Genomic DNA, 15,646 nt, shown 5'->3' with positions numbered 1-15,646 from the left:
TACTGTTCTCCATAGTGGTTGTATCAATTTACATTCCCACCAACAGTGCAGGAGGGTTCCCTTTTCTCTACCCCCTCTCCAGCATTTGTTGTTTGTAGATTTTTTTTTTTTTTTTTTTTTTTTTTTTTGCGGTACGCGGGCCTCTCACTGTTGTGGCCTCTCCCGTTGCGGAGCACAGGCTCCGGACGCGCAGGCTCAGCGGCCATGGCTCACGGGCCCAGGCGCTCTGCGGCATGTGGGATCTTCCTGGATCGGGGCACGAACCCGTGTCCCCTGCATCGGCAGGCGGACTCTCAACCACTGTGCCACCAGGGAAGCCCTGTTTGTAGATTTTTTGATGATGACCACAACATAATCTTTTGTAGCAAGGAAAATGCCTGAAAGAGACATTCACCATGAGAAAGAACATATTCCTGCTATACTCACAGCGTGAATGGTTCCTACAAATGCATTGTGAGCCCAGAGGCCAGACCCGGCAGAGTGCACGCTGCAGGTTTTTACTATGAACTACTTTTGTGTAGTTTCAAAATTCTCCATAATACAGTTTTTTTTTAAGCTGCTCTGAAAAAAAAAAAAATGTAAAGATGTGTAAAGCCATTTAGTAAATTTTCCATCAAAATCACTAAAATGAAGTCTGACAGTTGAAGAAGAAAGAAATGCAAGGAAAACAGTATGTAATGTATTTTACAAAAACGTTAACCCAAAATGTTATTCAAGAAGTTTGTGCCTTACAGAGGAGTAGGGGTGGAGTCATCAATGACCTGAATTGGGCAGCCTGGAAGAACTCCTGGACGTGCTTATTCATCCTCCTGAGGTTTGCTGGTCACCCACTGTGGGTGGACCGCAGGGACCCGAGCTCTGGGACGGGGGGCTGGGCGCCTAGCCTCTGCCACTCACCTGTGCCCACGCTGCTCACCCTCTCCTGGTTCTCGATCAGCACCCACTTCACTGGGTCGTGAGGAATAGAGAATCACAGACACAGATGCTCTCGTTTCTTGTAGGAAACAAAAAGGGGTATGGGGGCAGATTTGCTTTTGGAATGATGCTCTGAGCAGGCAGGGTGGGCAGATGGCAATTCTTGTAGAGAAGCACACACAGCCCTGAGGTTGGAGCAGTTGAAAGAATGGGCTCGTATGATGGCTCACAGCACTGTCCTTGAAGCTGGAGCCCCGAGACCTGTCTGTGCCCCACATCCTGAATTCAGTATGACCTCGAAGAGCTGCGGTGACAGTTAGTATGTGGGAAGGTTTAGAAGCACACTTGGCCTGAGTGCTTGATGCAGGTGCTCAATGAGCCTACTTACAATAATAATGCGGCTGCCCATTTGTCCTGATAACCTGCGTGCCCCTTAAGGATTTCTGGGCCAGCCTACATTTGCAAAATGATGAGACGCTGCCATGGGTAGCTTGAGCATCTTTTTGCTAAAGCCATAATTGATCCAGGCTGCACGTAATCAACTTAGCTAGGGATTCGGAATTTTAAAATAGCCAAATAGACCTTTAATAACACTTTTTTTTAAAAAAAAAATCTTTATTGGAGTGTAATTGCTTTACAATGGTGTATTAGTTTCTGCTTTATAACAAAGTGAATCAGCTATACATATACATATATCCCCATATCTCCTCCCTCTTGCGTCTCCCTCCCACCCTCCCTATCCCACCCCTCTAGGTGGTCACAAAGCACCGAGCTGATCTCCCTGTGCTGTGTGGCTGCTTCCCACTAGCTATCTACTTTACATTCGGTAGTATATATAAGTCCATGCCACTCTCTCACTTCGTCCCAGCTTAATAACACTTTTATAGTTCACATCCAAGGTCACGTGCCACGGTGATGCAAACCTCCGTTTTCCTCTCCTGTGAAATGGGTGCACATCCTCAAGGTGCTAGGCAGGTTAATAGGACTAGATCCTTGCATAAGTGTAAGACTAAGAAGTCCCAGGAAGGCCATAGCCCCGGGTGACTCCTTTCCTCTCTGGGTTTGCCCCAGACTCTCCTGCTTCTGCCCTTCCTCACCATGAGATGCTGGGTGATTCACCAGCTTCAGTCTGGGAGCAGGCGCTGAGGGTCCTGCCTGTCTTCCCAGACACACAATATCCCAGGTTTCTTTCTCCAGGTCTTGGTGTCTCTGCCAAAGATCCTGGGTACGGGCTGCAAACTGTGGGAGAGTGGAGCACCCCTGGCTTCTCCCCATGGGGACAGTGAGGGCATTCGTCACCGAGCAAGCCCTCTGCACATTTGTTTAGTAGGTGTAGCAATAGAAATGCTCCTCGCCAGCAACTTCTTTGGTATTCTGACTCTGTCATCTCAAGAAAGCCTCATCAAGTCATGCCATTTACTCCAAAGCACGGCATCTGTAAAAGCATAATGCCCGTGCTGGGGGCTCAGCCTGCTCTTTATTTCAAAAACCCTCTGGCAGAGATCATCTGGGCTCAGGATGTCACTCCCTGGTCACGCCCAGATTCTTGACGGATTTATTAAGTTTTTCAGGGAAAGTTCTTCTCTGTTATTTGCTTGGCAAAGCCTTTTTGGCTCCCATTGGGAGATGATTCCAAGAAGCATATGGAAAAGAAGTGGGGACCCCAGTCACATGTGGTCTCCAGAGCTGACCGACAGTTTTCCAGAGGCCCGAGGGGCCAGGTGGGGAAAACATGTGGCTGGATTGGGGTGAGTCTTCGCCTAAAGGTCTGGACAAGTTGAGAGCAGTGCTGACCATCCCCACAGGGAGTCACAAACACCCGTGCCCTCTGGGTCAGGCAGTAGGGAGTGGCGGGGACTGTGGTGAACTGGAGAGTGCTTGTGCCTTCCAGACAGCAACCCTGCCCTCAGGCTGACCTGCCTTGTGGGAATGAGTGCCCAGCTTTGCCAGATCTTTGATTTGTCAAAAGAGGCCAGGAATTTGGAGCTGTGAAATTTCCAGATTCTTCTTGTTGAGAACTAATTTTTTCAATTGAAAAGAAGCTCAACACCAGTCATCATTAGGGAAATGAAAATCAAACTACAGTGAGCCTCATACCCATTAGGATGGACTATTACTAAAAATAATAATAAAACAGAAAAAAATAAGTCGTGGTGAGAATGTGGACAAGTTGGAAACCTTGTACAGTGCTGATGGGAATGCCAAACAGTATAGCTGCTGGGGAAAACAGTATGGCTACTCATCAAAAAAATGAAAATAGAATTACCCTGTGACCCAGCAATTCCACCTCTGAGTGTATGCTTAAAAGATTTGAAAGCAGGGTCTCAAAGAGATGTCTGTACACTCATGTTCATAGCAAAATTATTCACAATAGCTAAAATGTGGAAGTACCCCAAGTGTCCACTGATGAATGAATGGGCAACTAAAATGTGGTATATTCATATGACAGAATATTATTCAGTGTTAAAAAGGATATTCTGACACATGCCACAACATGGACATTGTCAACATTATGCTATGTGAAATAAGCCAGTCACAAAAAGACAAATAGTACATCATTCCATTTATATGAGGTACTTAGAGTCCTAAAATTCATAGAAATTCTACAGAAAGTAGAATTGTGGTTGCCAGGGGCAAGGGGAGGGGAGACTGGGGAGTTAGTGTTTAATGGGGACAGAGTTTCAGTTTTACAAGATGAAAAGAGTTGTGGAGATGAATGTTGGAGATAGTTCACAACAATGTGAGTATACTTAATGCCATTGAACTGTACGCTTAAAGTGGTTAAGATGGTAAATTTTATGTATATTTTCCCACAATAAAAAAAAATGGGGCTTCCCTGGTGGCACAGTGGTTGAGAGTCCGCCTGCCGATGCGGGGAGTGCAGGTTCGTGCCCCGGTCCGGGAGGATCCCACATGCCGCGGAGCGGCTGGGCCCGTGGGCCATGGCTGCTGAGCCTGTGCGTCCGGAGACTGTGCTCCGCGACGGGAGAGGCCGTGGCAGTGAGAGGCCCGCGTACCGCCAAAAAAAAAAAAAAAAAAAAAAGGAAAAAATTGTAAGTACAGCACAAAGAAAACTTGTCTTTGGGCAGGCGGGGCCTGAGGCTGCTGGCTCGTGCCCTCTGCTGCACCTGAGCCTCCACTTCAGCCTGCTCACTGCACCCACTTTCCTGTCAGGCCCAGCTCTGCACCATCTCCGGGGCTGGGTGCACCTGGGTTTCAATCCTGCTCTGCTTCTCACAAGTCATGAGATGTTGGAGTCTTCCCCTAAGGATAGGCCAGGGATTATAAAAGCAGCTTTGTCGCTGTGTTTGTTTCCTACCTGAAGGTCCCTGGAGGCACTGACCCCAGATGCCTCAGCCCAGGTGCCCTGGGTGATGGCAAAGGTGAGCTCAGCTCCTGGTCATGTGAACTGCTTGCCCACACGCTGACTTGACATGGTGCTTAGGAATTACAAGCTCTCTTTAAATCCGTGCTTAACAGTTTAAGAGGAGGGCATATGTGCAGGTGGGCCAAACTAAAAGTTGTGAAGAAAAGAGGACGGGAGGGTGTATTAGCAAAACAATTTTACATAAATTCCCCTCACAATTTTCTTATAGAGTTTAAAGTTTTGTTGTTGCCTGTTTTCTTTGAGGGATTCCAACAGACTTGTTTTTTCTGACAGTGTAAAATTTAGTAAAAGTAAATTAGAACTTTTTTGGTAAAAGTAAATTTGTGAGTTATATTCTTAAAATATACCATCTTTTCTTGGGCATTTACCAAGGATTTGAAAACAAGTAAGTTGTACAGGGTCCTTGTTCTCAAGGAGCTTGCATTCTAAAGGAAAGACAAAATTAAAAGTGCTTTTTTAGTTTCTGGGTAAGGGGGTACAGTAAGGGTTACTAGGGATTGGTGGGTGACCAGCAGGAGGGGAGAGGTCAGGGGACCTGTCCTGCTGGACAGAAAGCCTGAGCTGACAGTACAGGGGGACCAGGACTGAGCCAGAGAGCCAATGGGAGGGGGAAATGGAGAAACACAGAGAGGAAGTTCTCGTGTCTGTGATGTGAAACCTAAGACGAGGGCCCAGTATTAAGTGCTGCCTTGACATCTGGTGAAGCCCCCAGAGCCTCAGATGCGCAGACCACAGGTTCCCCTCCCCACCCTGCTCCCCAGGATGAGGTCCCCCACCCAAGCAACCCTCCTTGTCAAGGGGACCAGGCGCAGTTCCTGCTTATCCCTGAGGAGCGGGTTTCAGCCTGTGGAGGTGTTCAAACAAGCCAACCACACCCTGCCTCTTAAGCCGGAGGTCACCCCGCCCCTTGATACCACCGAGCTCACCGCTGCAAGAAACAGGCTGTTCACTCTGTCCCCAAGCGCAGCCCCCGTGGGGCCCCAAGCGGCGCGGGGTCCTCCCCCGCCCCCAGCTGTGAGGATGTGTGACAGTCTCCTCTGTCCAGAGCCGTGTGTGACCTTGGCCATCCCCATGACCCTAGGACCGGAATCCCCCCTCACCAGCAGGTGAATAGGAGGCGGTGAAGCAATGCCCAGCAGGATGCACATGGGGAGCCGTAAATCAGCATTGCTGGAGGATTCGGTGAGGCCAGAGCAGTGGGATGGCCGCGCAGGAAGTGGGCGGAGACCAGCTCACAGCCGTTCTAGCACCTTTAACTGGCCGTGCGGACCTTAGCGGCAGGCACCTCTGGAGTGTGCGGACCAGGGATGAGGACCGGCCATATGTGAGTGTAAATAGGTGGCTCTGGGCAGCACATGGCGGGGTTCGAAGAGGATGAGGCTCCAGGGAGCAAGTCTGATCAGGGGGCTACTGCAGATGTCCGGGTAAGAGACAGTGAGGACCTTAACCAGGACCAGCGTGGGGGGTAGAGGAGGGCGAGCCTTGGCAAGGGTTTATGATGTAGGAAATGTAGTCAGTTTGCCCCACCTGATCAAAAGGCATCAGGTATGTGCTGAATCCATTAGTGAGTGAGTGAGTGTTAAAGGGGCTCTTGCTGGAGCCCAGCAGGACGGCAGGGTAAGGTTGTGCAGGGTGAGAGCTTCCCAAGGGCAGCCAGCCTGAAGACGAGCGAGGGCCGGGGGCCCATCTTGCGCTCCACTAACCTGGCATAGTGCAGAAGTGTGTAGGAGGTCGCCAGGAGAGCCGGGACAAAGATAAGACCCCCCACAAGAGATGATGTGATCTCATGCTCAAGTGCTGACTCAGGCTGGGCGTGCAGAATTCTGAAAAGGCAAACACCATCTCTCTCCGTTTTCCTGTGTGAGATGAGTTGGACTTCTTGAAAAAAAAAACAAAAACAAAACCTTTCATTTCTTCCCTTTGGGTAGGATTAACCTTCAACATGTTGACTCAAGTATGAATTAACCCATGGATCCAAATTTAGGTTTTTGTTTTTTTTTTCAAGGCTAGGGAAAAGTCCATAGTCCTCCGGACTATGAATTTCACGAGAAAATTTAGAAAGATGAGAAACTCAGTGAATCAAATGCTAAAGAAATTTATGCTGGTGGTTCTCAACTCTGGCGGCACAGTAGAAATATCTGGGGAGTTTTAAAAAATAGTTAAACCCAGCTCCACACCCAGAGATTGTGATACAGTTAAAGGGGCAGGGCCCTGGCATCTGTATTTATGTTATCCCCACCAAAGACAGCTGTAGAACGGGTGCCTGCCAGGTTGTTAGCCCAGGTGCTGGTGGAAGAGAAAATGCACGTTGTGAGACCAGCAAGCAACATTTTATATTAAAGGACTTTCACAATCGCTAGCTTTCACAACCTTATTTTACTCCCATTACACTAAATCAGCGCTCAAAAACCTTGTTCATTAAATGGTTCTCAAACCAAGCATTTAAGATTTAAGTACATGAAATCTTCAAGTTGGAAAAAAAAAACTTTCAAGAAGATTCCATCTTATTGATTCACACTTGAGCACATTGTCAAGCACTGTGGAGGGCTGGTTGTTATCTGGTGTGTTAGTTGGGTTTGGAGAACCAGCAAATAAACAAATTAGAGGCAGTGCCTGAAAGGTCTGAGGGTTAGGTGGACATCTTACATTCTGATGACAATTTTTGTTTCATCTTCTCCCTGCCCCAAAGTAAACCATAAATCAAGGTTTACAAGGACTTAGAAGATTTTTTTTTTTCTAATAAGTCCACAAAAATGTGTGGCAGACTCCATAGGAACCTGCTTTTCATGTGCTCCTGAGTTCAGCTACTGATTCTCCCTGTGGCTTTTAGAAATTTCTTCTCAGTTTTCCCATCAGTGTAATTATTGAAAGACACCACACCCCATGCACGACACCCACAGCAACACGAGACTCTGCCAATGACTTTCAAAAACAGAGAAAAGACACCTTCCCCTCCTCATACATGCTTAATTTCCAAAACAGCGCATTAATTTACATGGTAATATAGTGAGCAGAGAAAATCACAAATTCCCAAGCATAATCTAACGAAAGGGGTATATGTATATATATATATATATATATATATATATATATATATATATATATATGATTAATTATCTATGGCAGATCTCCTCAAAGTTTCTCCACTCACAGTGACGTGAGCATCTCAATAATTTTTTGTGGCACCCCCTAGACCAACAAGAATACTCCAAACTCCTGTTATTGTGTTCAAATATAAGTATTTAGTAGCCATTTGAAAAAAATAATACACAATACACATGGCTTGAAAAAATATTTTTTATTTCTTCCTTAAATAAATATCCTGAAACTAATTAAATATTAAGGTGCCTGCTGGGCACTCACACTTCTCAAACCTTGGACCCAGATTGGATAAAACCACGTTCACTTCCTGTACCACGTTGATCTTCACATGATACTTTTTTTTTTTAATCACTGAAAACTCAGCTTTACAAATGTATAATGTTATTGAAAGGAATGAGCGTGATCTAAGGTTGAAATTGTGAGCAACTTCAAGGTAGACCCAACCTCTCTGAACCTCGGTTTCTTCACTCCTGGAATGATGATCAAATAAATGCATGCCCACCTTACTTGACATTATTGTTGTGAAAAATGAGTGGGATAAAGTGTAAAAATGGTCTCTAAAAAATGTAAAGCACTATGATAATAGACATTCATTTCTAGTAATAAATAATAAAGATGGTAACTTGGAACACATCGTAACATGAATGGAATTAAGAAATTAAATACTAAGTATCTTGAAAATTGTTATCATCCTTTAAGTTAAGTGCTAAATCTTAGCACTTAAAGTGTGGTCTGAAGTGTGTTAGACTCTGCTGGGAGTGTATTAGAAGTGCATAATCTCAGCTTCACCCCAGCCTTACTGAATCAAAACAAGATGTCTAGAGGATTCATCTGCACATTAAAGTTTGGAAAGCAGTGATGTAATTTAACTTCATCATTTTGTATTAGTTAGCTATCATGGTAAAATTACTTGTCCTAACCATAATGGAGTAGAAACCAACAACAGAAAGAAATCTTGGAAATCTCCAAATGTTTGGAAATTAAATTACACACTTTAAAATAACCCATGGATCACAGAAGAAATCACAAGGAAAATTAGAAAATATCTTGAAACTGAGTTAAAATTAAAATGTAATATGTCAAAACTTATGGCATGTATCTAAACTAGTGCTTAGAGGAAAGTTCATGGCATTAAATGCTTATATTAGAGAAGAAGAAAGGTCTCAAATCAATTACATAAGCTTCCACTTCAGGAACCTAGAAAAAGAAGAGGAAATCAAACCCACAGTAAGCAGAAGGAAGAATATACAGTAAGTCCCCTACGTACGCACCTTCAAGTTGCGTACTTTCAAAGATGCGAACGTGTGTTTGTATGTCCAATCACGTACGTTAGTTCACGTGTCTGGCGTACATTGTCCCACGCGTGCATCCTCTGCACGTGGTTATACTTTTGTGTACTTTACTGTACAGTACTGTATAGAGTACAGTAGTACAGTATCTTTATTTCAAGCCCAGGATGTCGGGAAGCAAGCGTAAAAGCAGTGGTGATGTAGCTTTTCCTGCTAAGAAGCACCAAGTGATAACGATGGAAACAAAAGTGAAAATAATTGAGAGAGTGGAGCGAGGCAAAAAGATGGCAGACATCACTCGTTCTTATAACATGAATTATTCAACCAGTGGTACGATTATAAAGAACAAGGACAAGATCATGGAACGTGTGAAGGCTGCTGTGACGATGATGTCAACAATGATATCAAAGAAACGTGGAAAAGTGATGGAGGAGATGGAGAAACTCCTCAATGTGTGGATGCAGGATCAGCATCAGCGTCGAGTCCTGCTCAGCTTAATGCTGATTCAAGAGAAAGCTAAAAGCCTTTATGAAGACTTGAAGAAGTAACATGGTGAAGAATCAGAGGGCACATCTTTTAATGCCAGCCATGGCTGGTTTCATCGGTTCAAGGCTAGAGCCAACCTTGACAACGTAGAAGTAAGTGGAGAGGCAGCAAGTGCATATATGGTAGCTGCCTGGGAATTTCCTGAAATGCTCTGAGAACTTACTGATGATGGTGTGTATTTACCCCAGCAGGTTTTTAACGTGGATGAGACACGACTGTACTGGAAGAGGATGCCAGACCGAAGTTACATCAGTAAGGAGGAAAAGTTGATGCCAGGCTATAAAGCAGCAAAGGATAGGCTAACTCTGCTGTTTGGTGGCAATGCTTCTGGTGATATGAAGCTGAAGCCTGTCTTAGTTTATCACTCAGAGAACCCAAGAGCCCTTAAAAACATAGCCAAGGGCTCTCTTCCTGTTGTGTGGAAGAGTAACCCCAAAGCTTGGGTTACACGGGCCATTTTCCAGGACTGGTTTTTCCACTACTTTATCCCGGAGGTAGAGAAATATTGCTTGGAGAAGGATATCCCGTTCAACATTCTTTTGCTGCTTGACAATGCTCTGGGCCACCCCCCCATTCATGGATGACTTTCATCCCAATGTCATGGTAGTGCATCTGCCACTGAATACCACATTGCTCATCCATCCTATGGACAAGGGAGTTATAGAGACTTTCAAGAAATATTATTTATGTCACACTTTTCATCAGGCAGTAAAGGCAAGTGACAAATCAGGAACAACCTTGTGACAATTTTGGAAGGACTATAACATCTACAAGGCCATAAAAAACATTGACTTCACTTGGTGTGAGTTTACAGCTGTCACCATGAATGGGGTTTGGAAGAACCTTTGCCCACAGTTTGTTCATGATTTTCGTGGACTTGAGAAGGTGAATGAGGGGTCCAAAGAGGTCTTCAGCAACGTAGTGACCCTCAGCGAGAAGCTGGAGCTAGATCTGCAAGAGGACGACTTCACTGAACTCCTTGCTGTGCAACACCAGGAGCTTACTAATGAAGACCTGATGGAATTGGAGGCCCAGAGAAAGGATGAAGAGGGACAAGAGGAAGAAGAAGTAACTGAAGAACTAAAGAGATTCATGATGCAGGAAATGGCAAGGGGATTTTCTTTATTTGAGGAGGCACTGTTAGTTTTTGAGGCAAAGGACATGAACATAGAACGGTACACGAAGCTTGCAGCAGCCATTCAGAATGCAATCCAGTGCTACCATGTCATCTATGATGAGAAAAAAAGAGCTACTACCCAGACATCCCTGGATTGTTTTATCAAGAGGGTAGATAGATTTGAATCCAGCAAGGAACCAGAACCTCTGCCATCAACGTCAGGTGTGGGTGAAATTGCAGCTTGCCCTCCGTCTCCTATTGCTGACGATCCTTCAGCTCTACCACCTCCCACCTCCTCTCCGTCCTCCAGTCAGTAACTCTTCTTGCCTGTTCACTTGATGCCAGCCCCTGTGTGCCAGCTGTTGTACTGTACTACTGTACTTTTCTAGGTACTGTACAGTAAGATTAAAAATGTTTATTTTTTTGTGTTTGTTTTTAATGTATTATTTGTGTGAAAAGTGTCAATAATAAAAACGTATTACAGTACAGTACTATATAGCTGATTGTGTTAATTGGGTACCTAGGCTAACTTTGTTGGACTTACAAACAAATTGGACTTATGAACGCACTCTTGGAACAGAACTCATTCGTATGCAGGGGACTTTACTGTAGTAATGATCACAGCGAAAATCAATGAAATAGAAAACAAAAAAATAGAGAAATCAATGAAATACACAAAGTTGCTTCTTTGAAAAATCAACAAAGTTGATAAATGTTTAGCTAGACTGACCAAGACAAAAAGAGTGAAGACATAAACTCTCAAAATCAGAATGAAAGAGGATACATCAGGACATGCCCTAGAGAAATCAAAAGAAAGTCAAAAGGAAATATTATTCACAACTTTGTGCCAACAGACTGGACGAGTTAGATGAAAGGAATTCCTAGCAAAATTAGCAAAACTGACAAAGTAGCACCAAGTCTGATTAGATTAATATCAAGTAAAGACATTGAATCAGTCATTTAACATCTTTGCACAAAAAAAGTCCAGGCGCACCTGGCTTCACTGATAAAGTCTATTGAACATTTAATGCAAATGAGTGGAATAATACAATCCTACACAAATTCTATTTAAAAATAGGAGAGGAAAGAACAATGTTTTTAAAGGAATGAACTTTTTTAAAAAAATTATTATTTATTTATTTGTTTGTTTATTTTGGCTGCACAGGGTCTTAGTTGTGCCATGCAGGACTTTTAGCTGCGGCATGTGGACTTCTTTGTTGTGGCATGCATGCGGGATCTAGTTTCCTGACTAGATCTAGTTGTGGCAAGCAGGGGCTACTCTTTGTTATGGTGCGCGGGCTTCTCATTGCGACGGCTTCTCTTGTTGTGGAGCACGGGGTCTAGGCACATGGGCTTCAGTAGATGTGGCATGCAGGCTCAGTAGTTGTGGCTCACGGGCTCTAGAGTGCAGGCTCAGTAGTTGTGGTGCATAGGCTTAGTTGCTCCACAGCATGTGGGATCTTCCCGGACCAGGGCTCAAACCCGTGTCCCCTGCATTGGCAAGCGGATTGTTAACCACTGCGCCACCAGGGAAGTCTGTTCTTCATATTTCTTGATCTTGGAGTTTGGTTAGTTTCTTAGATCTGTGGGTTTATAGTTTATATTGAACTTGAAAATATTTCAGCCATTTATTCTTTAATTTTTCCGTTCTATTACTTTTATCTTCCCCCACCTTCAAAGACATCAATTACATAGGTATTTGTCTGTTTGAAATTATTCCACAGCTAACTAATGCTCTGTTCTTCTTCATTTTTTAGCTTTTTTTTCTTGGTGTGTTTCATTTTGGATAGTTTATATTCCTACATCTTCAAGATCATGAAACATTTCTTCTGCAATGTCAAATCTTCTGTCAATCCTACCCAGTGTATTTTTCATTTCAAACTTTGTAATTTTCTTCTCTGACATTCAATTTGGGCCATTTCATACATACACAGAATTAAGGGATCTTGCTCTCCACCTCACTCCAGTTCTGAATTCTATACACACACTCTGGCCTTCAGAGGTCTCTTTTCCTGGTTGGTTGGGTTTTTTTGTTTGTTTGTTTTTTGCCTGAAAGGTAGTTTTTTCATCAGAATTTTAGACTCCTACACCACCTTGCAGCTCTGTGACTGGGGTATTTTCCATTGTCCTCAGGGTTAAGCTATGAAAGAGAAAAAGGAAAATGGTAATTTCCTCTATGCTTTTACAATGGGGACCCCTTTTCATAGATGCTTTGGTCCAAAAGATGGGATTTCTATTGAGTTTTATCCACTCACACAATCACCATGTATCTCTGCAACACTGTTTTTGCTTACTTTTAGGAGTACTTAGGGAGTTGTTTTTTGTATTTTGTGCAGAGTTTTTTGTTGGAGTTACTGAATGAAATAGATTTACTATTTACTCCATCTTGGGCAAAATTGGAAGCCTACTGTTTTCTATTTATTTGTGCCTCTGAATCTCAAATGTGTTTCTTGCAGAAAGCATAAAGTCAGATTTTTCTTTTCTTTTTTTTAAAATCAAGTCTGACAATTTTTGTCTTTTGTTTAGAATACTTAGTTCATTCACATGTAAGGCAATTACTGATATGTTGGATTTACAGCTGCCAATTTGCTTTTTGTTTTCTATGTGTATCATGTTTTTTTTGTTCCTTTGTTCCTCCATTACCACCTTATTTTGTGTTGAACAAATATTTAGTATGTCATTTTAAGTACTTTGTCGCTTTTCAAGTTTTTTAAAAGTTTTTTCCCATTGGTTGCTGTAGATATTATACTATACATTTTTAACTTATCATAACTCATTTCAAGTTAATACTGACTTAATTCTGAGAAAATATATCAATTTTACCCCAATATAGTTTCATTCCCTCCCCTCCCTTATGATATTGTCTTAAATATTACATCTCTGTATCTTTTGTAATCACACATACCCACACAATCCTTATTATTTATACAATATTTATTTTTAACAACTTGAGTTAGTATGGTACATATGTTATAATTGATAAACTACTATTGATACAGTACTGATAATTGAAGTCCATAATTTACATTAGCATTTGCTCTTTGTGTTGTATAATACAGAACTGTAGGTTTTTGATAAATGTGTCATGTCATGTATCCACCATGACAGTTTCATAGAGAATATTTTTACAGCCCTAAAAGTCTCCTGTACTCGACCTCTTCATCCTCACCCCCAACCCCCAAACCACTGCTCTTCTTGTCTCTATAATTTTGCCTTGTCCAGAATGTCATATAGTTCAAATTATACAGTATGTAGCCTTTTCAGTTGGCTTCTTTCATGGAGCAATATGCATTTAGTGTTTCTCCGTGTCATTTTGTGTCTTGATAGCTCATATTTTTAAATTAATGAATAATATGCCATTGTATGGAGGTCCCACAGTATATGTATTCTGTCAACTATTAAAGGTCATCTTCATTGCTTCCTGTTTTTTGATTATGACTAAAGCTGTTCATGTTCAGGTTTTTGCATGAACATAAGTTTTCAGCTCGTTTGGGTAAATACTGGGGAAGGTGATGGTTGGATCATATGGTAAGAGTATGTTTAGTTTTGTAAGAAACAGCCAGACTGTCTTCCAAAGTGACTGTACCATTTTTCATTCCCACCAGCCACTTTAAGAGTTCCTGTTGCTCTACACCCTCACCAGCATTTGGTGTTGTCAGTGTTTTAGATTTTGGCCATTCTATTAGGTTTGTAGTGACATCTCATTGTTGTTTTAATTTACAATCCCTTAGTGATATATGATGTTAAGCATCTTTTCATACGCTTGTTTGTCATCTGTATATCTTCTTTAATGAGATGTCTGTTCAGCACTTTTGCCCATTTAAAAAAAATGTGTTCTTTGTTTTCTTATTGTTGAGTTTTAAGAGTTCTTTGTATATTTTGGATAACAGACCTTTTTTCTTTTCTTCGTTTATTTATTTATTGTTTGGCTGCGTTGGGTCTTCATTGCTATGCGTGCTTTCTCTAGTTGCAGTGAGCAGGGGCTACTCTTCATTGCAGTGCAAGGGCTTCTCATTGTGGTGCCTTCTCTTGTTGCGGAGCACAGGCTCTAGGCGCACAGGCTTCAGGAGTGTGGCATGTAGGCTTCAGTAGTTGTGGCTCTTGGGCTCTAGAGCGCAGGCTCAGTAGTTGTGGCACATGGGCTTAGTTGCTCTGCGGCATGTGGGATCTTCCCTGACCAGGCCTCGAACCTGTGTCCCCTGCATTGGCAGGCAGATTCTTAACCACTGTGCCACCAGGAAGACCCAATAACAGTCCTTTATCAAATAAGTGTTTCACAAAAATTTTCTCCCTGTCTGTGACTTGTTTTACTTTCTCTTAACAATGTCTTTTGCAGAGCAGTTTTTCACTTCAGTGAAGTCCAAGTTATTAGCTTCTTCTTTCATAGACGGTGCTTTTGGTGTTGCATCTAAAAGCCATTGCCAACCACTTAGCATAATGCCCTCAGGTCTGCCTATATTGTCACAAATGGCAGAGTTTCCTTCTTTTTTCCAGCTGAATAATATTTCATGGTGTATATATACCACATTTTCTTTCTCCATTCATCCATTGATGACACTTAGGTTGTTTCTGTGTCTTGGCTGTTGTGATAATGCTGCAGTGAACCTGGGAGTGCAGGTATCTATCTCTACAAGACCCTGTTTTCATTTCCTGTGGCTGTATAACCAGAAGTGGGATTGCTGGATGATGCGGTAGCTCTATTTTAACTTTTTGAGGAGCTGTCATACAGTTTTCCATAGTGGAAATGGTAGTGGCTGCACCAGTTTACATTCCCACCAACAGTGCACTATCCTCGTTGCACTATCCAGTGTTGAACTATCCTTGCATCCTGGGGATAAAGCCCATTTGTTCATGGTGTATGATCCTTGTAATGTGCTGTTGAATTTGGTTTGCAAATATTTTGTTGAAGATTTTTACATCTATATTCATCAGAAATATTGGCTTGCAGTTTTCTTTTCTTGTAGTGACCTAATCTGGCTTTGATATAAGGGTAATAGTGACCTCCTAAAATGAATGTGAAAGTATTCTCTCCTCTTTTGTTTTTGAAAGTTTGAGAATTACTGGCATTAATTCTTCTTTAAATGTTTGATAGAATTCACCAGTGAAGCCACCTGGTCCTAGGATTTTCTTTGTTGGGAGGTTTTTTTGTTTTGTTTTGTTTTTTTTTGCGGTACACGGGCCTCTCACTGCTGTGGCCTCTCCCGTTGCGGAGCACAGGCTCCGGACGCGCAGGCTCAGCGGCCATGGCTCACGGGCCCAGCCGCTCCGCGGCATGTGGGATCTTCCCGG

The sequence above is a fragment of the Physeter macrocephalus genome, chromosome 14 (genome assembly GCF_002837175.3).
Source record: "Physeter macrocephalus isolate SW-GA chromosome 14, ASM283717v5, whole genome shotgun sequence".
Classification (NCBI taxonomy): domain Eukaryota; kingdom Metazoa; phylum Chordata; class Mammalia; order Artiodactyla; family Physeteridae; genus Physeter; species Physeter macrocephalus.
Note: the sequence above shows the minus strand (reverse complement) of the source record.